The 27,854-nt window shown below is 46.4% G+C and overlaps 1 long non-coding RNA gene across 3 annotated transcripts in view; it reads right to left on the bottom strand.

Annotated features, from left to right (window-relative positions):
- LOC105484879 (uncharacterized) overlaps positions 1-22,293 on the bottom strand; it is a 67,423-nt gene extending 45,130 nt beyond the window's left edge. For 2 of the 3 annotated variants that reach the window (XR_011613511.1, XR_011613513.1), the window contains exons 1-2: positions 22,166-22,293; positions 21,070-21,167 (exon numbers count right to left, since the gene is read on the bottom strand). This is a non-coding gene — a long non-coding RNA (uncharacterized lncRNA). Of the gene's footprint in view, positions 21,168-22,165 lie in introns of all 3 variants that reach the window. The other variant, XR_011613508.1, reaches the window with a different exon arrangement.
- Positions 22,294-27,854: the final 5,561 nt, after the last annotated feature.

A 27,854-nucleotide genomic window follows, 5' to 3' on the forward strand; every position in this document is an offset into this window, starting at 1 on the left:
CAACAATATATAAAGTACTTCCTACAAACCATTAAGACAGGTGACCCAACAGAAAAATGAGCAAATGATCTGAAAAGGCATTTTGCAAAGAGGACACACAAATGGCCACTATCATCAAAATGCACATTCAGACTACAGTAAGTATTACTACATACCAACCAGAATAAGTACAATGAAAAAGGAAGATAATATCAAATACTGGCAAAAATTTGGAGCAACCAGAACTTGCCTACTTTGCTAGTGTGAGTATAACTGTTACAACTGCTTTGGCACTACTATTAAAACTATGATCCAGCAACTCCACTTCTAAGTTTACACCCAACAGAAATATATATGTATATACACAAGTATGTATATGTATGTATACATACATTCAGGTATGTGTGTACATATCCATTCACCAAGACATTCATATTTACACTGGCACTGTTTGTAATAGTCAAAATCTGCACACAGCCCAAATATCCATCAATGGTATACAAATAATAAACTGTCGTCTATTAATATGGAATACTACACAGTCATGAGAATGGAAAACTACAATAGCACAGAACATGGATGAATGCCACAAGCAAAATGATGAGTGAAAGAAACCAGACTCCAAAAAAGAACATACTGTGTGATTTCATTTATATGAAGTTGAAGAGCAGGCAAAACTAATCTGTGATTGTAGCATTCAAAATAGTGGTTACCCTTGGAAGGGGTGGTTTGTAACTAGAAAAAAATGCAAAGTATTTTCTGTGGGGTTTGGTTTGGTAATGTTCTGTTTCTTTTCCTGATCTGGGCACTGGTGACAGGATATGTACACTTTGTGCTGAACACTTATGATTCACTCACTTTTGTGCATGCAGTTATACGGCAATAACAATATTAATTTTTTGAAAAAGGGCCAGGTGCAGTGGCTCTCACCTGTAATTCCAGTGCTCTGGGACGTCGGGGTGGGAGGACTGCTTGAGGCCAGGAGTCCAAGACCAGCCTGGGCAACATAGAGAGATCCCATATCTATGGAGTCGGAGGCTGCAGTGAGCTATAATGGCATCATGGCACTCCAGCCTGGGCAGCAGGGCAAGACCCTATCCCTTAAAAAATAATAATACTACTACCAAAAAAAAAAGCTAACGAGAAAAAAGCTAGGAGGAAATGGACTTTTATCCAAACGGGTTGTTGCCTCAACACCAATGAATTTTAGTGCCTACACTCTCTGCTCACAAAATCTGAAGGACACACACATTTCTGAGCATTTTCCTATTGCATTTTAATAAATGGCAAAAATGTTACTCTACAAAGCTTCAATACCATAAAAAATAAGCATGTTTTCAAAACTCCAAATTAATTTGTCGAGCTTTATGTTCTGTGAGACTGTGTCTGAAAATGTCTTCAGGTTTTATAAACCCATGCTGAAATATAAAGGAACTTTTATAAGAAACAAGATTTTTAATGAGACAGAAGTGGTTGGGCCAGGGGTGAAGGGAGTGAAAACCAAGAAGACGGAGAAGACGAGACAGTTCCCAACCAGCAAAATCCAAGGCTTAAATTTCCAGTGGCTGCCAGAGCCCTGAAGTAACTCTGGGCCTGGAAGCCAGGAAGTCCAAGCAGAAGCCGCGGACTCAAAGACCAGCTCAGGATCTGGGAGCAACATGGCAGCTGAACTGTGGAGACTCAGACACAGGCGAAAGAATCCAGAATGCTGCTGATGACTATAAGCTACCAAGAGGTTATGAGAGGAGTGATCTGCACTTCCTGACTGGGCTCAGGAAACAGTAGCTGGGTGTGGGCAGCCTTGGGTACATAAGGAAGTGACTTCAGCCGATCATGGAATAAGAGGATGTAACCTTGGGTGTGCTCTGACCTGCAGCAGGGATGAGCAAGCCGGGCTTACCCAGAGGTTCTTTCTCTACTGGGTGTGAGTTTCTAAATATACACACACTCATCTGTTCAATCCATTCAAATATTTACCCTCATTGAACAGGACTTCTGAGGCTTTTGGTTTCGACTGCCCTAGTTGCCAGCTAAGACAGAAGTAATCTAGAACCTGGCTCCTGAGCCCACAAGTACCATCTCAGTCCCTTGCATGAGAAGGGGAGCAGTGAACCTGAACTCCAAGAACAGCAAGCACTTGCCATATCATCCATTCCCCAGTGACTTCCACTAGCAAAGGGAGACATTTTTAAAAAGAAAAAAACCCAGACAACCCCAAAGTCATTTGTAAAATGTTATTTACTCTCTTCCTAAGCAGAATGATCTTCCTAAACTGTTTGGTTTGAGTGAGAGTTTTGTGGCCAGGGGAACAACACTGAGAAGCAAACTGGAGGCAAGGATGTCAAATGCACCCAATGAGAGTATCTGTCCCTCTCCCTGCTAATTTTCTCTCCCACCGCTCCCACTACCCTCTTCTTTCCCTGAATCATAAAGTGTCACTCACACCTTCACCCTCTGACATGATGATTAGAGAGTCCAGGTGGTGGGGTCACATGGAGAGAACCTTGAAACCTGTCGTGAATTTTTAAAAGTCAGCACATTCTGGAATCCACACACAGTGACCCTCCCTTCAGTATCTAGAGCAAGCAAAGGTCCTCACTTTGGGAGACTTCTCATTTCCCCATTCTGGCCTTCAAGCAGCCCTGTCAACTGCAGAAAAATGGTGTCGGCAGATGAGAGATGCACCAGGCTGTTCAGGCATCTGGCCACAGGTTGGGTCTTTTACCTGGGAAATAACATCATGTTCTCCAGGGCAATGAGTATGTGTTTCCTGAATTTAAGAGAACTTGAGCAAGCAGAACTCAGTTCTGCAAGGCAGAACAAACATTTAGCTACAGAGAGAAAGAGAAGGAAAACAGCTCCAGGCTAGACTCTGATCATTCCCACATGATGCCTGCTTGGAATGGCTTCCTGGTTGCCCTTACAGTTCATCTTAAAGGTACCAACACCTAAATCATAGGTTTACTTAGGTACACCAGAGACACAGCTACACAAAGCCACCCAGATGACCTGGGATACATGTGTGCTTACAGGGGGATTCTACGGGAAACTGTACCACAGCAGCTTTAGCAATGGCTTGGAAACAACTTCCTGAAGACAATATTGTTAGATGCTAAAGTATTTCACTACCAAGGTTCCCCATAAACACTGAGAAGAGAGGGGAGCAAGCGATGAAGGGAGAAGGCAATGACTCAATAGTTCCTGGTTTCAAGTTATTTCCAATAGAAGCAAAGAGCTGGATGAAACGACCTCTCATGGCCATTTCTACAAAACTGTCCCCCTATACCAAGGTTTCTCAACCTCAGCACAATTGATATTTTGGACCAACAACTCTGTTGTAGGGACAGTTGTTCTGTGCATTGTATAATATTTAGCAGGATACCTGTTTTCTACACACCAGATGCCAGTAACAGCCTTCCTGCTCCCCAGTTATGACAACCAAAAAATGTCTCTGGACATTGCCAAATGTCCCCTGGGAGCCAGGGCTAGGGAGTATAGAATTGCCCCTAGTTGAGACCCACTGCCCTATACTAACAAATCATGCTTGATCCCAGCCCTGGGTGAAGGAAGTGAAAACCAAGAAGACCAAGGAGATGACACAGTTCCCAATCAGCAAAATCCAAGGCTAAATTTCCAGTGGCTGCTAGAGCCCTGAAGACTTCACACTCATAGGCATGATCCCAGTCCTGGCCTCATAGTGTAATCACCCACTCTGGAAAGAGTTGAGTAAAGTTAGCCTGGTCATTATCTCCCAGGGCATTAAGGAAACAGAAGCTCCTCCAGACAAGTCACCACCATCAGATCTGAGGAGTGGGAGAGGGAGCCAGCAGGGAAAGATGTCCCATCACCCACCGACGTCCACTCTTTAATCCCACAAAACCCACCTCTTCCAAGATACATCGACACCAGGACAGAGACTCAGCCAACCAAAGAGAAACTCCCAACTGTCCAAGAGTCTCACAGCCACTCTGTTCCCATGACAATTCACTTCAGTTGGGTATACAAATACCATCTACCTGGCTAAGTTTCTGGGAGGAGGGAAAGTACATCTCAGTCCCTCAACACTTGTTTGACTAACCATCCCAGCTCCCCGCTTTCCTCCACTTGTCCACCTTGACTGAAAGGTGCCCTTGGTGCCAGATACTCTAAAGAAAATCTACCAATGCTAGGGTCTTGCCTTCCAGGGCCTTGGGAGTCAAGGCTGGCAGCATTGGCCAAGAGGCATAAAAGAAGGTCAAGGTACTGAAGTGGAAATTCCAGACACACAAGGGAGAGACAGACAGATGGATGGAAGACTAAGTCCAAGGGCAGCATCAGTGGTGGGGGTGGAGCCAAGTCTTCAAGGGGCAGAGTCAGGGAGGCCTGCGGGACAGGCTGACAAGCTTCCGGGGTTTGGAAATCGGAAGATCCTGTGTAACCACACACTTTCCCAAGCAGAGATGATGCTGACTGTGTTACTGACTATAAATCTAGTCCACTCAGGGCTGGGTTTGGCTCACTCTGGGCCGGCCCCCCACCAGCTACAGTTTTGCTAAATTTAGTGCTGTTCCCAGCCACCCAAACGACTCTGCTCTTCGTGTCCATTTCAGGTTCAGTCAGGGACAGACACAGAGGAATGGGACTTGTCCAGAAGAGATCTGCCCTCATGTGACCCTCTCCCTTCCCCGCCGAAGTCAGGGGCCCCAGGGAGCAGAAGATGTGAGAAACCAGTCGGAGGTCTCCAGGGCTCTGATGGAGGCTCTGCCCTCAAGGTGGCATGCAGAGTGAGAAGGGCCACTGATCCCAGGAAGACCACCCCACACCACCTAGGTTTCACTCTTTGGGAGTCACAGAAGCTGTGGGGTGGCAGGGGTCCTACTCCCTCAGATACTATATGGCATGGTGAGTGGACAGACAGACATCCTCAGGATAGGACTGGAGGAAGGCCCCTCTGCAGTGCTTTGGAGAATCTTGGAGGTAAAAAATGTATTCAGTCAAATATTCAAAGGCTCTAAAACACAGAAGGTTAAAGTAGTGGTCCTTAAATTTGGATGCACATTAGAATCACCTGGGAAGCTTCAAAAACTGATGCCTGTGTCCCAGCACCCCAAGAGACTCTGATGTAATCAGCCTGGGCTTTGGAAATTCTGAAAGATTCCCAGGTGATTCTAATATTCAGACAAGAGTGGGAAGCAGTGGGTTAAAAGCATGCCCTTCTGCTGTCACTGAGTTCCGCCTTTCAGGATACCCTGGTAGACTCCTCACCCAACCACTGCCTTGCTATGTCACCCACGAAGGGCAAGTTATTTAACCTCTCTACACCTCAGCTGCACCAACTGTAAGGTGCACATAATGATACTGAACATCTACCTCTAAGGTTCCTGTACCTGTAATGAGACAATCCATGTAAAGCACACAGAACGTGGTATACAAAATGTGCTCCCTGAAAGCTAGGAATCATTATTATTGTCTGTTGTTATAATAATGAGGAGGAAGAGAAGAAAAAAACAGGGAACCCATAGAGCTGGGTCTACATTGCCCAAGGAATAAGGGTCTCTAGCACTAAACCACGACTATCTCAGGAAGTGGGCAAGAAGAGGCTCCATGGCCATCTCCACAGTCCTCTCAGGAGGACACTCATCCATTCCCCCTTCTGCTGTTTGCTGTTTCTTCTGTCTTCCAAGCCCTCCCCTCTTCCCATCATCCTAAATCCCACCACTCAGGGCCCAGCTCTGACCACCCCAGGGCTCTCTCCCTTCTCAGGTGAGAAAGCCCTGAGGTCTCTCCAATAATACTTCCCCTCCTGCCTATCTGTCTATAGTATGAATGAATGCTTTGATATGGACTAGCCTCGTAGCCTCAAAAGGACAATAAGTAACTTGGGAGGAGGGCCTGATTCTCATGCTTCTGTGTGCTCCCTGTGACACCTAGCACCATGCTGGGCACACAACTCTGGATTAATGAATATCTGTGAAATGAAAACACATGTAGAGCCAGCAAAGCTAACTGCACATCAGCAAGAATCCAGGCTCAGTGTCCAAGAGAAGCAGGCCCAGCACCCAAGTTGCTGGCCCAGCTCCCCATTCTATCATTACAAGGACACACCACCACCCAACTCCATCACAAGAGATCCCGCCCACCTAGTCCCAGAGCCTGCGAGAAAGTCACTGACCCCCATGATTCCCTAAACCCCAAAAGAGTCAGGAAAAACCCAGCTCTGCCCACATGGGAGTCCAGAGCAGCTGGCCACCCAACAAGCTGTAAGCCTCTTACAGATTAAAGGCCCTAATTTAAACCTCTATTTGAGGTACGACAAGTGGGTCAACACTCTGCAGGTCGGTCAGTGCAGCTGGTGGAAGGAGAGGCAACTATGACCCAAGAAAGGCTCTTCTCCCCCGGGGGAAAGATGGAGCCAGAGAATCACAGATGTAAGTAGAATCACTGAGGTGACAGCAAGTTCATTCTGATCCACCACGAATCCTACTCCCCGCCCCCAGATCGCCAGGACTCCACCCTCCCTAGGCAACGAACCTGAGAAACAGAGAATGTAAGGACAAAACCACAGTCGGGATGGCCTTCCTCTTCCTGCCATGGCTTTGGTATATGGGGAAGAAGGAAATTTGCTGCTAAAAGATACAATCTTTCTAAGGTAAAGAAACAGTTAATAAAGCCAGGAACCAAGAGAAGACCGAAGGGGCTGGATATGCTGCTGCATTCTAGGGAATCATACCCTGGTGAACAGACAGGGAAGGCGACCTTTGCTCCTAAACCTGGCTGAGGTTTTCCCGGTCTTTCTCCCTAGCTCCTCTGCAGCAGGAAGCACCAGGCATGGGTGAGCAGCTGCAGACAAGCCTAGGATCACACTGTCAGAAGCTGACTCTGGCTGCTCTTTAAAAAGAGCCCTCTTACCACATCTGTCTCCATAGAGATGGCCTCTGGGGAAGTGGCTGGAACCCACTGTTTACACTAAGGGCAGAGAAATCCTTCCAGGACAATGTTTCTCAAACTTTCTGGACCCTGATTCATAGTGGGAAATCAATGCTACACAGCAGCCCAGCACAGGCATATATGTGCACTTAACTATATGTCTCTCTCTATATATATATAACTGAAACAAAGTTTCATGAAATAATACTCATCTTTACTATGTACTATGCAATCTAATATTTTCCATTATATATATATTTTAAAGGCTGGTCTCAACCCGCTAAATTGATCTCACCCATTATGGCCTCTGGACCTGCAGTTTGAACATTACTCTGCAGGAAATGGAAAAGGCTCTTCTTGAAAGAACTTTTAAAATTCCCTTACAGACTAACCTCCCTACAAAACAAATTCCTGCTAAGCCCATGAGTGAGGTGAGGAAAGTGGAACCTCAGTTGCCCAGTCCTTTCTCTGCAATATGCACAAGCTGTGGCTGCCTCAGAGAGCCCGGTCGGCCCTACCTCTCTCAAGGCGCAGGAGCTCCCCCAACACCCGCAGTGATGCCTCCTGGTGCTGGCCAAGCACCTAAGCACAAGCCAGTGCAGGGCTGATTGTCACCATCATTCACTGGGATCAAGCATTGCCTTACCACTCCTCAACCTCACCTTCCACTGAAGGAACTTACCTATAACACACAAAGGCAGAAATGCCAACACTGTGCTGCCCACATTGGTTTTTTTCCCCTCCAAACAGCCTAGCTATATATCAGATGCACTACAAAAGCCTGGAGGATGGGAAGTTTTTTATCTTTTTTTTTTTTTTGAGACGGAGTCTCGCTCTGTTGCCAGGCTGGAGTGCAGTGGCGCCATCTTGGCTCACTGCCACCTCTGCGTCCCGGGTTCATGTGACTCTCCTGCCTCAGCCTCCCGAGTAGCTGGGACTACAGGCACGTGCCACCACGCCCTGCTAATTTTTTTATTTTTTTAGTAGAGACGGGGTTTCACCACGTTGGCCAGGATGGTCTTGATTTCTTGACTTCATGATCCGCCCACCTCAGCCTCCCAAAGTGCTGGGATTACAGGCGTGAGCCACCGTGCCCGGCCTTTTTTTGTTTTTTGAAACTGATGGTACAGAGACACATTTTTATGGGAATCTATTTAATGTCAGGAAAAAGAAATCCAATGTTAAACCTTCCTCAGTCCAGTCTTCCTGCTTTTCCAAGAGGCCTGTGAAATGCCTCCTCCTCCAGACAGCCCTCCCTGAAGGGTCAGGACAGCTAAGGAATTCTCCAAACCCTATGCCATGGTAATATAAAACTCTAATGACTCCTTTCCACACTCACCATTCCCACAAATGTAACATGCTGCCTCTCTGAATCCATCATTATGGCTTGGGTGGGTATCTAAGTTGGAAAACATGTCACAGAAAAAAAAACTTAGCATAAACATTCAATAGTTTGAATCAGTAAGTTGTAAAGGTTAATTTTTTTTCTATTTTTTTCCAAGTAACAGAACAGGTATTTGTGTCCCCTGTTAAGTGGAGCAAACACTGGACATCTCCATTTGTGTCAGTGTGCACACTCCCATTCCCCACTGCTTTCCCAAGCTCCTCGGGACCACTGTCGTGCTTGCTGCTTATCAGCACCCTCTAAACCCAGAATGCCCACTCAGTGCACTTGGGCAAGTACCAAAGACTCCAGGAGAAAAAGCATCTTATCACCATCATAAGAGCTCAGGGGGCATTTGGCGGCTCACCAGCCTATAGCAGGTTTTTTGTTTGTTTTTGTTGTTGTTGTTTTGTTTTTGAGATGCACTTTTGCTCTTTTTTGCCCAGGCTGGAGTGCAATGGTGCAATCTCGGCTCACTGCAACCTCCGCTTCCTGGGTTCAAGCAATTCTCCTGCCTCAGCCTCCCGAGTAGCTGGGATTACAGGCACACGCCACCATGTCCAGCTAATTTCGTATTTTTAGTAGAGATAGAGTTTCACCATGTTGGCCAGGCTGGTCTCGAACTCCTGACCTCAGGTGATCAACCCACTTCGGCCTCCCAAAGTGCTGGGATTACAGGCGTGAGCCGCCGCACCCATCCCCTACAGCAGGTTTTTGTAACTTGGGATCTGTGAATCCTCTGATGGTGTATGCCAGATTGTGGGCTCTTACTATTTTTTTCTCCTGGAGAGATTATAGCATCCATGCAATTTCTAATATGAACTGGCAGGAAAATAAGTTAAGAGCCACCAAAACCAAATTCTTAGAAAGTTGATCAAGGGCCTCCCAAGACCACCTCTACCTCTCCAACACACAGCCCCTCCTCTGCCACTTACACTCTCTGAGCATCCCAACCTCCTTCTGCCAACAAGCCATTTCCTTCTTCAGTTTTGTGGTCTGGCATGAACTTTCAGGTGAAGTCCTCTCATCCTTGAACCCTTACTTATTAACAAACACCTATTTACTGAGCACTTGATGGGTCCAAGCATCATGCTAGGCTCTGAGGATACAGCCATAAACAAGCGGAATGAGATCTTCCTTGTGTTCCCAGAGACATCCTCCAGCTCCCAACCCCATTTATGGCTAATACAACACTATCTTACACTTCATTTGTGTCACATTTATACTCTATTTTAGGTGAAGGTATCTGTCTACCTCACTCATTCCTTCTCCGTCCCCACCCCACTACATCCAAAAAGAGAAAAAGACACAGAATCTTTCACAGAGGCCAGCCTAAGCAAATGCACATCAACCATGAATGCTGATGGGCTCACCAGTGGTCCAAGCAGCAAGACTAGCACACCAGGGCAAGCCTGACTCAGCAATGCAGGGTCCAGGGGACCTTGGGAGACGTCTCTGTTGCAGTAAAGAGAGCACGGGGCCTCTGTTCCTCAGCCACAGCCCGCAGTTTTCATTCCAGCTGCTGATCTCTCATATTGTGCATCCAGTCAGGGCAGTTAGAAAAACAACACCAAGTAGATGTGTCCAGCTGACATACCTCCTGGACTATCCAGGTGGAGGAGAAGCTTACATCTCAGACATCTGCACCAATGTTTTCAGCATGTAAACTGATGGAAGACATGAAACAATGCATCAAAGACATACTCTCTCATGAAGAGGAGAGCTGGCTGCTCTAGATACCATGGCCATCTCTTCTAGCAATCTCTGCCAGCTCATTTCTGGAGCATCTGAACACGACCATCTACTTCCTAAATGACAACATGGCAGTTACTAGAGCTGCCACCATCCTTTCAACCTGTCAGATGCAGAAGAATGCACAGCTAACGGCAACAGGACCACAGAGGTGTTTCTCTAATATCACAAAAGCTTTCAATACTGTTAATGAAATGGCTCTAGCAGCCACCAAAGAAATCTGCTACTGGACTTTGTTGTCCAAGAAATACGACCTTATGGTGCTGAGGTCAGAGAATGGGATACTCCTCAGCACTATTCAGTCAACGAATACCAGTGAAACCCAGCACTGTCAGGTACTATAAACAACAGAAAAGACAAGACTCAACCTTTATGTCAATTAAAGGTTGTTAGGGAGGCAAGGTTACTATAGAAGAAACAATCAGAGCAATCACCTCTAATGTGGCATATATAAGAAGATCCACTAGGATGAAGAAGAAAATATTAGAATATTTATACTTTACTGAAACACAAAGATTAAATTTTAGTATTATTTAATATAGGAATTGACACTGACACATTCCTTCAATTTGTGTGTTGGGTGGTTGCTGTCATTTAAGGTACCAGAGGCATCCTTGTGTCTGAGTAGGAGATCCAAATGCAGAAGGGTAGACAGTGACACCCCCAGTTGCCTGTTGATTTAGTACAGTTTACATCTGCCCAGTGAAGCAAAATTAAAGATACCATCTTCAATACAATAAACAACAGTCCTTTGTAATAAGACGGTGAGACCTGAACGTCATCTGACCACAGTGTCACTAATTATCTTGTGGTAAAAATATCTAAAAGAGTTGCTCAACTTAGAGAAGAATCAGGCCAGGTATGGTGACTCACACCTATAGTCCCAGTGCTTTGGGAGGCCAAAAACAGAAGGATCTCTTGACACCAGGAGTTCAAGACCAGCCTGAGAAACACAGCAAGAACCCCGTCTCTACAAAAATTTAAAAATCAGCTGGGCATCACGGAGCACATTCGTAGTTCTCACTACTAGCGGGGCTGAGGATTGCTTGAGCATAGGAGTTTGAGGCTGCAGTGAGCTATCATTGTGCCACTGCACTCTAGCCTGTGCAACAGAGTGAAACTCTGTCTCAAAAAAAAAAAAAAAAAAAAAAAGAGGAATTATACTTTTTTAAACCAGAAAACAAGAGTACTAAAATGTGCTGACCTCTTCTGCAATGAGTGCCAGTAAGTAGAATGCTACTTAATGGATATTTTTAAGCAAACAAATAAATACTTACCCTGTATCTTTATGGTGAAGGTTGAATTTTTTTAATGGGTAAGAAAGCCATTGTTCTTTTAAAACGGGCAATTAGAAATCATTTCTACCATTATATGATAGTGTTGCCAATATCAATGTAAGGATGTCATCTTTAAAATCTCATTATCTACACACACTCAAAATAGAACATCAAAACTTGTTTTAAAATCACCCAAAATGAAGTATTTCCGGGGTCGTGAACCCATTTATTAAATTCAACATATAAAATTATTAAATTTTGCAATGAGTTTTTAAGAACAACTGATTGATATCAAGACTGACTGAAATATATTAGCTGGATTTCAACAAAAACCTTTGCAGAACATGGTGGATGTGACTAAAAAACAAGTATCAAGATTTCATAAGTATAATCCAGGATGCATTTCTGCCATAGGCATCTGCATAGCATTGTGAGGTCTCTTTTAAAATATCCTGATTCCAAACAGAACTTCTAGTTGCAAATGACACCGAGCTATCCTGAAATAATAAATTATGCTCAATTGCAATGTTCTTACTGAAAAATAATCATTCTTAATAGCTAATTTCACTTAATTCTTCAACAAATGACCATCTCTTATATACATGTGTTAGGCACTGTTCCATGCTCCGAAATATAGCAGGGGACAAAACTCACAAAAATCCCTTCTCTCATGGAGCACATATTCCAGTGGGGAGAGACAGAAAATACACTAATAGAAATAAATAGTACGCCAGCTGGTGAAAAAACACTACATGAACAGGATGCAAGGAAGGCTAGAGAATGCTGGGGGCTTGGTGGACCCACTGAGAAGGTAACATCTGAACACAGACCCAAAAGAAGTAAGAGATTTAACCATAGGGCTATCGGGGAAAAGCATTCCAAACAGAGGGAACTGGAGGTACAAAGGCCCTAAAACAGGAAATGCCTAGTATACCTAAACAACAGCAGGAGGCCAGTGATGCTGGAGCAAAGTGGAAGTTGAAAAGAGTAACAGGAGATAGATACAGAAGCAACGTGATAAAGCCGGGTAAGGTCATATGGACCTGTATTGTGCAAGATGGCAGCCACTAGCCATGTGAGGCTATGGAGCACATGAAAGGCAGCTAGTTCACATGGAGATGTGCTTTGACTATTACTTAGTACAACAAACAAACAAAACAAAAACGACGTAATATACCTCAGAGGTGAAAATATTGTTAACATACTGGGCTAAATAAAATACATTACAAAATTAACTTCAACTGGTTCATTTTCCATTCATTTTTCCTTTTATCAAAAATTTTTAAATTATATACATGACCCTCACGTGTAGCTCACATTATATTTCTACTGGGCAGTGTTGAGATAAGCTTTGAGGTCTTATGGACCACAGTAAGGGTGATGGCTTTTACTGAGAGAGAAGAGAAGCCACTGCAGGGTTTGGGCACAGCAGAGCATGATGTGACTTAACGTTTCACAGGACTGTGTCGGCTGTGGGGAAGACTAACAGCCTCTAAGGGGCAATAAAGAAGCAGGTGAGAGAGGATGGTGGCTTGGACCAAGGTGATGGCAGTGGAAGTAGTTCTGATAGATGAGATTTTGGATATGTTTTACAGGTAGAGTCAACAAGACTTACTGATGAACTGGATGAAGGACAGATGAGAAAGAGGGAAATCAAGCATGACCAGAGGTGTTTTCAAAAAGCAACTGGAAGGACAGCATTCCCATAAATGGGATGGGGAGACTGCAGGAAGAACATATTGGGGAGGGAAACCAGGAGTTCCATTTTGGACATGTTTACTGAAATATCTATTAACATCGAAGCTGAAATATTAAACAGACAGATGGATACACAGGTCTACAGTTCAGAAGAGAGTTTGGGCTGCAGACAAATGATTAAGGGTCGTCAGCATATCGATTTTTTAACTTTCCATTATAGAAAATTTCTGGGCCGGGCGCAGCAGCTCATGCCTGTAATCCCAGCACTTTGGGAGGCCGAGGCAGGTGGATCATGAGGTCAGGAGATTGAGACCACCCTGGCTAACATGGTGAAACTCCATTTCTACTAAAAATACAAAAACATTAGCCGGGTGTGGTGGCAGGCACCTGTAGTCCCAGCTACTCGGGAGGCTGAGGCAGGAGAATGGCATGAACCCAGGAGGCGAAGCTTGCAGTGAGCCGAGATCACGCCACTGCACTCCAGCCTGGGCGACAGAGTGAGACTTCTTCTCAAAAAAAAAAAAAAAGACAATTTCTAACATAAGTAAAACGAGAGAGAACAGTATAAAAAACCCCAGGTACCCATCAACCAGCTTCAACAATGATCAGCTCATGGTCAATCTTATTGATCTCCCAGGATTACACTGAAGCAAACTCTGGAGATCACTCATATAGATGGTATTAAAAGCCATGCGACAGGAGAGGATCACAGACAGAATGAGAGAAGATAGAGAGGAGGTGCCCAGGGCCTTTAATGTTTAGAGGTCAGGGAGATGAGAAGCCGAGAAGGAACGGCCAATTAGGCAGATGGAAAGCCAGAAATACACACCCTGGAAGCCAAGTGAAGAAACAGCGTCAAGGAAAAGGGTATGACCAGAGGTGCCAAACTGCTGAAGAACTCCTGTGAGGAAGATGAAGAAGTGACCACTAGAGTCAGGATCATGGGAGTTACCACAGGAGCACTTTCATCAGAGTGGCATGAGTCAAGAGAGGATGTGAAGACAGCCAGGACTGAAAATATGGAGGGACAGATGATGGGGCAGTAGCTGGGAGAGGTGACCAAAGAAGACTTTTTCAAGATGAGAAAGATAGCCTTTGGAAACGATCCAGTAGAGGGAAAAGGTGGGGATGCAAGGAGGAGGGGACAGGCTGGGGCAATGTTGAATATGGGAGAGGAATTGAAATTTAGGGCAAAGTAGAAGGCTGCCCTTGGACAGAACGATGACTTCACTTAGGAAGAAGGTAGGGAATACTATATATCCTAGCCATTTGAAGTCTTTTGTTTTGTGTTTTATAATACTATAATGTATTTTAGCACAGCACTGCTTTTTATAAATTATAAATACACACACAAACAAGGGGAATTGCTCAAAAGTTTTAACTGATATGGGCACACAATCAAAATAATTAAAGACCTCTTAACTGAAAGAAAACAAAACATATCCTCAGAGGCTGAACATGTAGCCTTCAGGGACAAGGTATCATAAGGCTACTAGGTCTTGTATCTGAAAATATACTTTTATTAACTAAGATTTTTTTTAAAGGCTCAGACACTATAATCCAGTAACTACAATACAGTTGCACTTGAACTGAAAATGCAAAAATGTAAAAAGAATCATGGACCATTCTCAAAATCAGAGCATCACAGGAATCAGAGTCTGATAATTTACTTACATAAAGAAATGTAAATCAGTTAAAAGTTTTATCAGCAAGACAGGCCTGAATTGTACCATCATATTTGGCTACTGAGGCAGACTGGCTATCTAATACATAACAAACAGCAAATCAAGAAAGTGGGCCTGTCATCTGAAAGGCTGGCAGGTAGCCTATTTGGAACAGGCAAAAGCCCCAAACCAACCTGAAGTCCACAAAGCCACAGAAACATCCAATTTGCTCAAACACATTAGCAACACTTGGCGTTTGACAAGCCCTGTAACAATTCAGAGCCCCTCTCTTTAAACGTGTTCATTTAGCCTCTCTACAATCCACCCATTCAGGAAGCTCTCCATTTTAACTTTCTGAGCTATACACACTCAAGCCCAAAAGTGTTACATGGATACGCTCAGAGCCCAGGCAGCACCACAGTTAAAATGCCGGGTCGCGTGGCTATGAGACATAGGCCTGCCACAGAAGCCATGTCTGGCTTCTTGAACATGCTAGGGGCATCTTTATCAACTACATAAAATGACAACATGAGAGCATGAACACCATGCTCTAAAACGTAGCAGGTCTGCCTGCACAGAAGTGACGGTTGTGGTCACACCACTCAGCTGGGGTGAACATACGGGGAAAACTGCCAAGCAGCAGCTCTCCTGTGGTCAAACTGTAAGCTCCAGGCATTGGGCCCTGTCTGTCCTTTTCACAGGTGTAGGCCCAGTGTCCAGTACAGCTCCCGGAACAGAGCGGGCTCGCAAGAAATATCTATTGAAGGAAGGGAAAAATGACAAGCTACATTACACCATAAAGGCAAGAGGGATCATGAAAAAATGCTCAAAATCATAAAAATCATCTAACAAAACTCAGGAAGCTGTTGATGGCAGTTGACTGGGAAGAATGGTGGGCAGCTAAGTAAATCTAAAAGGTAGAATTGCAAAACATAAATTCTTTTAAGAATGACCATAATCTTTATTAACAGAGCTTTGAAGATGTCATCAACTAAATGAAACATACGGATCTTGTTTGGAGCCTGACTCAAACCAACCCGCTGTTTTCCAAAAAAAAAAGAAAGAAAGAAAGAAATTGAGACCACGAAGGAAATTTAAACATTATTTGGATATTTGGATGACAGGAGATATTTAGGAATGACTGTGCTTTTTCAAGGTGTAATAATACCACTAGGGTTATGTTTTTAAAAGATATTATCTTTTAGAGATACATTAAAAAGTATTCATGGATAAAATAATACAGGATCTAGGACTTGCTATAAAATAATCCAAGAAGGGGGTAAGGAAAAGGTGGGTGAAGGTATGAAAGAAATGAGAAAAGCCATGTGTTGATTATGTGTCAAAAAACCAGGGGATGGGAACATTGAGGTGTATTACGCTAATTCTTTGTGTACCTGTGAAAATCTCCATTGACAAATTTGAAAAAAAAAAAAAAAAAAAAAAAGACTAACCATAATGTCAAACCACAGTTAATTTCCTTGCATTTGCCGCACTGTTGGAAAATAACTGAGAGGCATTTTTAGTCATACATGGACACAGTCATTTCTGAGGAGACTGGCAGAACAGAGCTGAGAGTCTCATCTTTTCTTTATCCCTGCCATCATGTTCATCTGAGACTCACTTGTGTCATTTCTGCTTTCATCCTAGGCCTGAAGAGGTCTCCATGTTTCCTCTCACAATGGCCCCTATTCTCCCTCCACTCTTCCCTTCTCTGCCGCTGGTTAGTTCTTCACTATTCTGGTGGCCCTCTGCTTTATCCAATGATCCTGACTACCTCTAACCCACCTTTGTAGCCAGGTCATATTCCTTCCTTCTCATGGCCCTAACGCCAATGGATTCTGTCATGCCCACACGGCTTTAACCCTTCTCTTTTCCTTAAAGGCAGTCACTTAAAGGCAGTCATCATCCTATATCCGAGTACGTCCATCTTCCCCCAAATCTGTCACACTTGCTGCGTTAAGCAGCTCTCTTCCTCCACTTACCCACTCAGATCCCTCCTGCACATTTCCAGGACAGATCAAACAAGGATGGGTCAACCAATAAATATCTGAGGCCTATCGTGTGCCAAGCTCTGTACTTAGCACTGGGGTGACAGCAAAGAACAAGACAGATACAGACATGTTCTCTTGAAGCATGTGATCCAGTACAGACGGAATTAAGATTGGTTCAGCTGCCCATAAACCTTCCAGATCAAACTGCGAATCTTTTACTTACTTCTGTATCCTGAGAACTTCACACAGTGCCTACCATATAATAGATCTTTAATAAATATCTGGTAAATGATATTTATTTATCCAAGTCAGTATACTTGCTCAACATAAGTTTAAGACCATATAGTATGGGGTCACCCTAAACCCTACAAATGAAAATATATTTAAGAGAGAATGTTTTCTTTATAACAGCCTCTGGGGAAACTGTGTCGGGGAGGTATGAAGGAATGCTCCTAGAGCCAGAGTTACCATTACCAGCTAAAAGCAGCTCTAGGTGTGCCTGACTTCTGTCTTCTTTGCTATTGCGGACTGTCTGCTCCCTCCTCCCACTGCTGGCCTCCTCCCTACCAAGTGCAATGAGAATCAACCTCAGTCACCTCCCTTCCCCCTGCTACTTTCAGCACGTGGTTTCCTCCTGCTACCGACGTGTCTCACTTCCTATCTCAGCCCTGAGCAGAACTGCCCCAACTGCTGGGCTGCTGCTGTTCTGCAGCAGTGAGAACTTTAGCCCTGTTCCTAGCTAGGAGTTTCAGCAAGACTCCGGCTTGAGGACCAGGTCAAAAAAGGTGGAAACTAGGACACAGGAGGACTCCATAAAGGTTGGCTGCAGGAATACTCAATGCTGACTCCAGTCCCAAGCCAACACAGACACACATCCCACAAACGCCAAGCCCAGGGCCTTATTCCGACAGAGTGGATAAGTGCCAGATTCAGACAGACATGCCAGGCTGGGTTGCCGACTCTCTCTGCGGTGGCATCTCCAGGACCTTGGCATTAAAGGTGCCAGTGAGATCAGAAGTAATAGAGATATCAGGGGAAGATCCTACAGGACAGGCGGAACCAATAAGCCTCCCTTCTCCTCACCCAACACTAGGCTTGGGTCAGTCCAGTATATCCTCTGCACTGCCCTGGGAAATCAGAATGAGAGGGACAGTAGCTTGTCAAACCCAGTCCTGCTGAGGAGCTTAGGCCTCCAGGCTCCAGGGAAAAGGCTGAAAATGAAAGCGCTTTCCTAGATACAGAATGACTATTTTTGAGCTGACTCTAATAATCTACTACTATTTCAACTATCAGATCATGCTCTCATGGGATCACAAAGACAGGCCCAACACAGAATCTTTAAGAACCCTAGAAATCTGAAACAGCCATCGTTAGCATCCCCAGTAAAAGGCCAAGCACCTTTCTGGTAGTCTACCGCAGGGGTTGGCAAGTTTTATTTTTTATCCTAAAGGGCAAGATAGTAAATATTTTAGACTTATGGGGCATACAGGCTCCCTTGCAATTACTCAACTATGCCATTGTAGCATGAAACCAGTCTCAGACATACAAATGGCCATGTCTCTGTTCCAGTGAAACTTTATTTACAAAAACAGGAATCCGGCCCACGGGCCACAGCTTGCAACCCCTGGTCATTGGGAAAACCTGCTTTTCCAGTATTTCCATGCTCCAAAGAGGAACAGAGGCTCCTATCCACTTGGAGGGCTCCTATCCACACTGAAGACAGGGACCCACTCTGGGGAGTAGGCCTCCATCCCTACCAGTCCCTCCCACAAGGCACTAAGAAATCTAGGCTACTTGTTCAAAAAGCCTGATCTGCATCAGAAACCTGGGCAAAGGTAGAAAAAGCTTCCCAGACATCAAATCAGAGGGCTTCAAAACTGAAAGAAGCTAGATCCCTTAGACTAGACACTTGGCCTGGAAAAGGAAGTGGTGTGTCCAAGATTATGTAGCTAGCAAAAGTCGCCTCTCTGTCCAGTGCTCTTACTCCTCCAGGGTGACAAACAGCATGCTGGAAGAGGCCAAAGACTTGTGGCACATTTCTACAGCACAGTCCCGGGCTATAAGCAAATGGTACAAGAGCTTGGGGAAATAAGTGCGTGCGTGTGTGTGTGTGTTTCCAGGTATACCTGGACATAGTTACTAGGGAGAGGAAAACGTAGGCAAAAATCTTAACTTCAAAAAGGGATATGGTTTGGTAGAAGATGTGGGTGTTTGTTAGCAGAAATGTCCAGGGTCTGGGCAAGCCCTGGGATAATAAACCAGTACAAGGCATACAGCCTCACTCAATTCCAGGTAATGCCCCAGGCCCTAGGATCTACCTCTACCCACCTTCAAGCTTCATAATCCAATATCCTTCAAATCTTTTCCCAGAATGGACTTCCATTGCATATTTTACTTGCCTGACCATAAACATTTTTATTTGGATAACCTGCCATCATCTTGAAGGCAACATGTCTAAAAGAAAATCAAACATGATTCCCCAAAACAAGTTTGAACTCTAATGTTTCTATTTCTATAAATCAGTAAGGTTCAAAATTTCAGCACTTCCTCTTCCCCATGTCCTGTTCTCAAGCCAAAGTAGCACTCTAAATTACCTCTTCCTCTTCATTTCCATAGGCTCCACCCTAACCTATCACCTCCAATCTGGTATGTTGCTAGTCTCCTGCTGGGGACCCCAGATTCCAGGCTTGCAACAACGCCAGATCTCCCCCCATATACTCATCCTCCTTCCATTCACCACAGTCTCTTCAAGGTCAAGGTCCAGCGCTACTCACCTTTCGCTTTCCAGTTCCCAGAACCTCACCTAATATAGGGGACACACAATAAATGCTGAATGAATGAATCACAGTTTTCATCATAAGATGAAAGATAAAACTTAAACAAAAATCTTAACTTCAAAAAGGGATATGGTTTGGTAGTTTTCATCACAAGATGACTACACAAGAAACCTCATGCCCTTCCTAGTTCCTACTCCCTTGAACCCAGACTGCTGAACTCTGAAGGCCCTCCGTCATCTTACCCTGCCCACCTTAGCTCCTACCAGCCCAGAAACAGGCTTTTGGCTCCATCTAGCTCATCAATGCTGGACCCTCCTCATGTGCCAGGCATTCCTGCATCCACATCTCTGCCCACGCTCTGCTCACTCTGCCCTGTGATGACGTCCATGCCCTTCCCCCTGCATCTACTCCAACTCCTACGCAACTGCCAACTGCCAAGCTGTGGGGGGAGACAGGGGATGCAAGAAGAGGGGAGATGATAAAAAAGACTGGGAAAAGGGGGGCATGATGAAAACATGCTGGGGTCTCTCTCTGATCCTTGGAAGCACAACCCTCTCAATGGGTCACAGGCGATTTAGAGAAGGAAGAGCCAGGAGGAGGAGCCAGATTTTTCCACTGAACGAAAGGCATGATTTTCATCACTGCTTCTGTTTCCCTGGTAACCAGGGACAGCCCAGTGGAGAGTACAGTAAAAGAACACCATGTTTATCTTTGCTGTCTGATCTACTTCCCTGTACACCCTTCCCTGACCATCCCCAAGCCCCTGGGCCTGCTCCAAATCTCTTATAATGCCACCACCATCCTTCTGGTTACCCTTGCTCGAAACCTCAAAGGCAGAGCTAATTTCTCCCTCTCTTTATCCAATCCTAAGTACCATGTGTTCTTCCACTGCAACATTTTAGGGTTCATCTCACCATGCCACCTGCCATGCCAGGGGTCCCCCAAAACAAAGAGCTGGTCTCAAAGCACAAGGATGGCATCTGCTCTACCAGACAGGGCAAGTGGGACTAGTGGGGCAGGAAGGTGAGGAAAACTGCCCAGCCAACCGTATTCTCATCCCACACAGCTGGTGTGGAGAGGGACCTGGGTCTCCCAGCCCCCAACCTATGCCTGAGATCAGGAGAAGGAGCCAGGCTAGGGATGGGGGGAGTAGGTTCACCCACAGGCTTCCACAGATCCTGCCTCCCACACGGACACCGTGTCTGCGTGACCTGAGAGCGGAGACACAGTGCTCGCCCTGGAAGATTATATAAGCGTTATATAACATGGTGGCACCAATAAGCACACAGGAGCAGTTGTCGGGTGCCAGGGACAGGCCAGGGGTGGAACCAAACCCAAGGGGCTGGAGGTTCAGCCCTCCTGCCACCGATGCCAAAGCAGCACCAGGCCCTGGCTGCCTGGGCCCTGTCTATACCTGCTCCTTCCAGCCCAGAGGACACAGAGAGAAACGTGCCAAGCTCTGTGCTCTTCTTCCCACACGGGGCAGCAGGGAGGGGCCGCAAAACCGTCACCACCCTGGCCCATGGCAGCCTTTGCCCATCCGGCCTGAGGCAGCCTAACTGCCCTTTCCGCAGGGCAGCAGCCAGGGGGTCCAGGGCAGGGGAGGGGTGTGGGCCAGTAGCCCCCTCCTCTCTGTCCTACCAGAATGTAGGAGCACTTGTTTGGGGAACAAGTGCTGCAGCAGCAGCTCCAGGATTGGCTGGGTCAGCCGTTCCTCTGCTCTGTCACTTGCTGTTTCTCTAGAAAACAAAACAAACCGAAAGGGAAAGAAAAAAAAAATAAGCACATTTGACAAACGCCAGATCCCAAATTTTGGTCTATGGTTGCAAAGCTGGAAAGAAGGGGTCCTAAGGAAATTACCCTATTTCCCTACAGCCCCCATCTCCCACCATTCCTGGCCAGTTCACCATCTATGAACTTGGGCTGTGAGCCCGAAGATTGCCCCGCAGCCCCTATGTCTGGAGCTGCCTCAGTGGCTGTAGCTCCTTCGGGTATTCCCCCTCCCTCTACAGAATGCTCAGTCTGCGGCTCCCAGATATACACGCGGGACTAGGCGGCTGGCCTGGGGCAGTTCTGGGCAGTTTGGGCCAGGTCTTCAAACTCCTCCACTGTCATCACCACACCCACTTTATTAATTTGGCAGGGGTGGGGGGGGAGTTGAACAGGGACAGAGCCAAGTGATCTCCTGCAGCACCTGCCCTCTCCTGAGCTATGCCTCTGGCCTTCCCGCCTCCTCCTCCACACGGACCTCCGCGCCCCCTGAAGAAGGGGGCAAAAAGAAATACGCATTAATACCTCGAGCCTTGGCGCACCAGCCCTCGCCCCCTCAACCACCTGTCTCTGCGCTCTCCCCCGCAGCCTTCCTCAACTCTGGGCGCCCCCTCTGCAGCAAAGGGGCACCACGCCCACTGCGGAGAGGAGAAATGCAAGGTGGGGAGTGGGCAGGGGCTCACTTGAGGGCCCGGGGGCTGCTCACTCACCCCTGGGCGCAGCTGGCCCTGGCCCCAGAGCCCGGGGCCCGCCCGGAGCTGCTCCAGGCCGCGACCGCTCCCACCCCCGCGGCGAGGCCAGCAGCGCCCCGAGGCCGCGCTGCAGCCGGGGTGGGGCGCGACCGGAGCGCGGCCGGGGCCTCCGGCATCGTCCCCAGGGAGCCCACCCTACCCCGGGACGCTCGGGGATCGCCCTGCAGGCCCGGCCCAAGGTGCCCACTCCCACCTGGCCAGGTCCCGGCCCTTACCTCGGCGGCCTTCCTCCCTCCGGGGGTACTGCGCAAACCGGCTCCCCCCCACCCCCGCCCGCCAAGCGCCCCGCTGCAGGCCCGAGATGCGCAGCCGCTGCGGACGCCGGCTCCGCGGCGGCCGCTTCCCGGGCGTGTGAGCTCAGCCTGCCCGCGCGCCCGCGCTTCCCACGCTCGGCGTCCCGCGCGGCGCCACCCAGCGGCCGCGTCGGGCGCTGCAAGCTCGTGTCCGGGAAAATCTGCCGCAGCCGGGCGGGCCAACTGATTCGGAAATTCCCAGAATTTGACCATAGGCTTACGGCGGGGCGGGAGACCTGTCAGGCCGTGTGGCCGTCGCTAGACTTGGGGCAGAGCAGCTCCCACCCACCCTGTCTCTGAAGGAGACTCCAGAGTCTTTGCAAGATATTCTGATTTCCCCCTGTTCCTCTGACCTTGCCTCGCCATATTTCTTCCAGGGCAGTGGAGACTGTGGGGAGGCTGGTGACTCCTTGTAAAATGGGGGTGGAGAATCGAGGGGTGGGAAAAGGGTGGGAAGCTCTCGAGGCTGGCATCTCAAGGCCTCCATGGGCTCGTCCAGAGATCCGAGGTGTGCACTGAGTCACTTCCAGAGCTTGTTAGAACACACATGCACAGATGCTCCAGTCTACCTGTAAATTCTAATTCGGAAATTTCAAGTACTGTTTTTAACCTTTTCTTGTATCTACACCCTTCTGAGAATTGCAGAAGAGCTATGGACCCTCTCTTCAAAAAATGCGCATGCATACGGAAATATAATTTTGCACAATATTTCAGGGAATTCTGAAATTCCTGAAAGCTCCGTGGATCCCAGCTTAATATCTCACTTTCTGCAGCTACCCTATGCAGAAAGAGCGAGCTGGTGATTACCTGAATACGCTGCCATCTTATCTCATGCTTTTTCCGCCTTCAGGAATATCTCCACTGGACCCCCAATCTCACATTTCTGCTTGTACAAATTCCACCTGTCCTTTAAGACCAACTCGAAAACCTCTTCCTCTCTGATTTTCCCAATCAGCAATGCCATTTATGACCTCAGTTTTCTGTGAGTATGTATTTTATGGCTGTTAACATGTTATACATACACCCGTATTTATTTCTGTGGTTGGTTTTCTTATCTCCTTCTAGATAGTAAAACTCTTTTAAGATCAGTTTCTCCCTCCGCAACTACTAAGGGCCTTATGTGGTATGACTTTGACAAACAGTTCTTAAATAATCAAAGAGAGGTTGGATTGACAGAATAGGAGGCCCAGGGAGATGAATGCCTTTGCTTTACCTGCACCTCTCCTCCTTTCCTGATACTCCACCACATGGACTGCTAGGCGTCTGGAAAACAGAATCCTCAAGTTGATAGGCTCATCTCATTCTTTCCTGCTCCTCTAGGCAAGGCAGCCATAATTGAGGGGTTCCTGGATGAAGTTGCAAGACAAGTTCATGCAAGATGCACATATCAAATGGCAGATATTCTACCACCAGTGTCTCCTAGTCCAGTGAGGGGTGTCCCCACCCGCCTGGTGCACAAGCAACGTGGATTTCATCCTTGAGTTTTCCATTTCACTTCCCTCCTTTCTTGCACATATGCCAGTCAATCACCACATTCTGATTCTACTTCCTAAATCTTAAATCTCTAAGATTGGCCCTCTCTTTATTCCTAGCTCATTCCACCATTATTTCTTGCTGGGATTTCTGCATTTGTCTCTAGCCTAACTCGCCTACCTGCCTCCAGCCTCAGTAGGCCCAGATCCAGTCTTCACATCTGCTGTGGACTGAATGTCTATATCTCCCTAAAGCTTGTTTGTGTGCTCTTTCTCTCTCTCTCTCTCTTTCTCTCTGTTTTCCAACACGGGAGGATACAGTGAGAAGATGGCCAACTGCAAACCAGGAAGCAGACCTCTCCAGACACAGATCTGCTGATGCCTTGATCTGAGACTACCTTGCCTCCAGAATGGTGAGAAATAAATGTTGCTTAAGCCACTCAGTCTATGGTATTCTGTTATAGCAGCTTGGACTAATACAATATCCCATTTAGAAGGATCTTGCAAACATACCAATCCCTTCCCTACGTAAAACTCTTATGTAGTTTCATTGTGGACTAAGGATGAGGTTCAAATTCCTTCACCTGGCTAACAAGGCCTCCTAGATCTGGTCCCAACTGACTCTCCAGCCTTCTGTCTTGGCACAGCCTCCACTCTTACCTATATGCTTCACTTGTACTAAACACCATGTTTCTCCCACCTTGATAAGAGGTCTCCCACAATTTTTTTTTTTTTTTTGAGATGGCCTCACTCTGTCACTGGGGTGCAGCGGTGTGATCTCAGCTCACTGCAGCCTTGACCTTCCCAGCTCAAGTGATTTCTTCAAACTCAGCCTCCTGAGTAGCTGGGATTACAGGCATGCGCTACCATGCCTGGCAAATATTTTTGTATCTTGTAGAGACAGGGTTTTGCCATGTTGCCCAGGCTGGTCTCTAATTCCTGAGCTCAAGCGATTTGCCTGCCTCAGACTCCCATAGTGCTGAGATTACAGGCATGAGTTGCCACGCCTGGCCCTCCCCGACTTTCTGAGACTTTGTTCCACCTATTCCTCAGGTTTCCCAACTGTCTCCTCTTGCACCACCTGGCCCTTCCTCTGCTATAATGTGAAAAACACAATATTGTTATTGTTCTTATATGACGTCTGCTTTCCCTGCCACACTAATACCTCTGCGATAGTATCCTCAATGCCTGGCACAATACCTAGTGCCAAATGGGAACACATAAATATTTATTAAATAAATGAAAGCTTTGAACATGGCACATACCCCAGATGAGAGACTCTGGGGGTAAATGCAGTGGTGCTTCGTAATCTAAAAATCAGATAAGGTGGGACAGGCCTACTGCTTTTTAATAATAGCACTATTCACTGTTTTCAAGTGAATTTCAATCTTTCTGAGTTTTTTATTTCCTTATCTAAAAAATGAAAATAATAATAATTAGGCTTGCTCTGAAGGTGGCCAGAGATACATGTGTAACAAAGCATTTTGTAATTTTAAAGTTGTCTCTCTCTCTATATATATACACACACATATATATGTATACACACACATATATATATACGTTAGTGAGAAGTATTGTATTACTTCACTTGATCCTCACAATAACATTTTGAATAGACAGCTGACATTTCCTACTTTGCATATAAGGAAACTGAAGGTAGACATGGTAAAGCAATTTGCCTAAGGTCACCCAGCTGGTTACCAAGGAACAGAGGCCTGACACGGGGTTCCAAGCTCAGACTCTCTCCACCACATCACCACTGCTCTTCTCTCCATTCCCGAAGTAGGTATCAATGTTGGGACACATACATGTTGACATCCTGAGGATCATGCAGCTCATAAATGTCACCACTGACCGCTTCTGAAGGGTTTTCGTGTGTGTGTGGGTGTGCTTGTTGGGACGCAGGGGGCAGGGGTGAGTTGTTGGTAGAAAATGGACTATATATCAACAGTTATCAAGATAGGAAAGAATGGAGTGGGGAAGAATTGGCCTTGGGTCTGACCCTATGCTCTCTACCTCTGCCCCTTCTCTTACTCTAATGGGGCAACCTCAGTTGACAGCCCGCTTCACTATGTAGTTGGACCCACGCAGACTCTGAGCTTCTCAGAAGCTGGAGATCTTCCATTTCCTCCATATTTTCAATTCTGTCCATCAGCAAATGTTTACTGAGCTCTTACCAAGTGCTTTGTCACAGCCCATGGAAGCCAGGTCAAATTGCTTAACCTCTCTGAGCCACAGTTTCCCCATTCTGCAAAATGGGATTGATAGCCCATCACACGGCTGTTGGGAGGATTAAGCAAGATAACCTATCAACTGTTGGTGAGCTGTTGCTAGTGGAGACACCTGCCCCAAAACCCCACCCCGTGTCTGCTATTTTTCATGTGAGTGCAAGGGGATGTCTGCTGAGTAAATAGGGGAGGAAAGAACAGATCTGAGGAGCTGGGAAAGTGAAAAAAGGAGTATGAAGGCTGCAGTACTCCTCAGTGTGCATTTGTCAGGAGTGTGGAGACGGCTGTGGGGCTCAGAGCTCGTTGGAACTCTTTAAGAATGACTTGTGAGTTTCTGGGCCCAGGCAGAGCGCTTTGAGCTTGCAAAACAAGGTCAGGCACGGTGATGAGAGGCTTTCCCAAGCTCTTGGTGGGCAGGGAGCATGACCCATTGAGAGCCACAACAGGAGAGGCAGAGCAGAGCAGCCATCTTTTGGTGACCACAGCTGTGAGGGCTCATATGAGGTCCCTTTTTGGGCACTCCCAGAAATAACTCAAGGGCATCTGAGAATGTAGATGAAATCATCAGACAAGACACTACAAACATAAAGAATGGGGGTGGTGCCAGGCACATAGTAGGAGCAGAGTGCCTCTGCCCCTGGGTCTTCTGATTATGCTGCCTTGGCACTAAGTATGCTTGTTTCTCACTGTGTCCTGTGCTCTAGGGAACACCCAGTGGAACTGCCCTTCACAGATCCCTGAGTGTGGTTATAGTGGTTTTTCTCTTTAAAGATTAAATCTTTTTTTCCCCTTTCTGCTCAACACAGACAACAGCCCTTTGGTTTTTGATAAACGTTCTTTTCCTACTAGCAGGTGGATATGCCCGGGGCACTAAGAACTGTGCTTTTAAAACACACACAAGCCCAACTGTTTGAATCTGCCACTTCTGTATGTCTTACTTCTCTTATCTCCTGCCCCCGGGGCTGAGTTTTCTCTGCCTTGGCAGGCTGATAACATGTGGAAGGAAGAGAACAGTTCTAATTAATAGACTAATTAGTGGTACAAGCCTTTAATAGCTGATTATAGGAAAGCCATTCTCCACCCCCCAAGTGATTGATTTATTTATTGCTGTTGTGCTGTATTATTGCAAAATAGTCAGCTTCTAATTATCTATTGGCTGGTTCAATCAGGTCTCTTCCTTCTCTTCCATCTTGTTCTTCCCCTTGCTAAGGGTAGGCACAGGCAGAATGGGAGAACTCAAGCCAGCTGATGACCAGTTCTGGACAGATATTAGTGTTGGGATCCTACTGCCATTCCATCTTGAGTGCTTAGAGCTGGAAAAGGAATATGAGGTTTGAGGGAAAAGAAGGCAAGAAAATCCCACTCATTTTTGTAGGATAATGTCCCCATAGTGGCTATTCCCTCATGATCCCTCTGACTCTGTACGCCATAACTCACACACATTGTCAGTTGCATTAAAAAACAGTATATTTAGGAAGCAAGCATGAGAAGACACAAAAAGAAAAAAGTTAAATAAAAAATAGTGTAGCGTGGAGCTTAAAAGCATGCACTAGGCCAGGCGCTGGGGCTTACACCTGTAATCCCAGTACTTTGGGAGGCTGAGGTGGGCAGATCACAAGGTCAGGAGGTCAAGACCATCCTGACTAACACAGCGAAACCCCATCTATACCAAAAGATACAAAAAAATTAGCCAGGTGTGGTGGCAGGAGCCTGTAGTCCCAGCTATTGGGGAGGCTGAGGCAGGAGAATGGCGTGAACACGGGAGGAAGAGGTTACAGTGAGCCGAGATCGCGCCACTGCACTCCAGCCTGGGCAACAGAGTGAGACTCTGTCTCAAAAAAAAAAAAAAAAAAAAGCGTGCACTGAAATCTAGCAGCCTGGGTTCAAACCTTGGCTCTCCCACTGGCTAGC

The sequence above is a fragment of the Macaca nemestrina genome, chromosome 1 (assembly GCF_043159975.1).
Source record: "Macaca nemestrina isolate mMacNem1 chromosome 1, mMacNem.hap1, whole genome shotgun sequence".
In the NCBI taxonomy this organism is placed as follows: domain Eukaryota; kingdom Metazoa; phylum Chordata; class Mammalia; order Primates; family Cercopithecidae; genus Macaca; species Macaca nemestrina.